The following is a 1,642-nucleotide window of genomic DNA, read 5'->3' as shown; positions in this document are numbered from 1 at the left end:
TTGAGTCTCGCGACGGATGTCATTCCGGGCGGACATATTTGAGATACGATTACCGTTATTACCCGTTCTGTGTTCCTTGTTTAATTGTGTGTTCTGTGTTATTATTAATGTTCCTTTTGTTCTTTTAAAAGAGTGTTAATCATTTACGTCGCGGTACGCGAGTGCCGTTTGTGTCGCGCGTGTTCGAATATTATCGAAGTCGACGCGCGGACGCAACAATATGTACCAAATTTTCTTTTTGTTTCGTAAATATAATTTGTGATCAATTGTCGCAAAGAAATTATGCAAATATAAAAAAATACATGTATGTATATTGTATTATATAATGTATTTAGAATAACAAAACAGAAAAAAAGTGATTGTATATTTCATATATATTCTAAACTAAAAAAATTACTTGTATTACTAAATAACATTTATTAATTATTATTATTTATTAAATTACTAGCATTATTTCATAAAGAAAAATGGAATGCGGATGTGAGAATAAAAAATAGGATCAAATAAGATATAAAAAAATATAATTAAAATTAATTTTATTTATATTTTTCATGTGTAGTATATGTATAGTATGTGTGTGTGTGTGTGGGTGTGGGTGTACGCGTTACAATTTATATAATTGTGTGTGTGTGTGTGTGTGGTTATATTTAATTTGTACTTTTTTAGATATATAATTTTCTTTATGTTTTATTATATATATATATATATATATATATATATAACTGCGCGTGATGTTTCATCATTCTAGTATATATTACAGCAATAATAAATTATAATTGAAGTATTTTTATGTATATGCGCATATCAAATGAAATAAATTTTCTTAAATAAATTTTCTTAATAATCTTTTTTCCAATGTGTGTGTGTATGTGTGGGTGTGTGTGTGTGTTACAGTGTTACAATACGATGTTTTTTTAAAGCTGAAATATCATTATACACGTATTTTTGTGTGCTCTCGCGTATTTTATACATACATCCATACACACATACATTTCAGATACACGCAGTTAAATATGTACATATACGTACACATGTATTTTGTGTTTCTTTGTTAGAATGCAATATTTTTTTTAAATTGAAATATCATCTGTCATATTCAAGTTTGAAAGAAGATTATTTATGATAGAGTAGTACCTGGTGCGTGGTTCAATATATTACTATCACTTGCAGTTCACACAATTTTATATGTGAAAGAAACAAAAATACGTGTATAATGATATTTCAGCTTTAAAAAAACATCGTATTGAAACACACAAGCGAACACACACACACACACACACACACACACACACACACACACACACACACACACACACACACACACACACACACACACACACACACACACACACACACACACACACACACACACACACACACACACACACACACACACACACACACACACACACACACACACACACACACACACACACACACACACACACACACACACACACACACACACACACACACACACACACACACACATATATATATATATATCAAGCGACGCCAAGTATATATAAGAATTCGTTCCAGCTTGTCAACGGTTTGCCTATGTACAGGGGCCGCGACACTACCAAGTAGCTTATCCGGAGTTTTACGTCTAATAAACTTTCGATTAAAATTCCTCAGGAAC

The sequence above is a fragment of the Formica exsecta genome, unplaced genomic scaffold (genome assembly GCF_003651465.1).
Source record: "Formica exsecta isolate Colony F162 unplaced genomic scaffold, ASM365146v1 scaffold643, whole genome shotgun sequence".
In the NCBI taxonomy this organism is placed as follows: Eukaryota; Metazoa; Arthropoda; class Insecta; order Hymenoptera; family Formicidae; genus Formica; species Formica exsecta.
Note: the sequence above shows the minus strand (reverse complement) of the source record.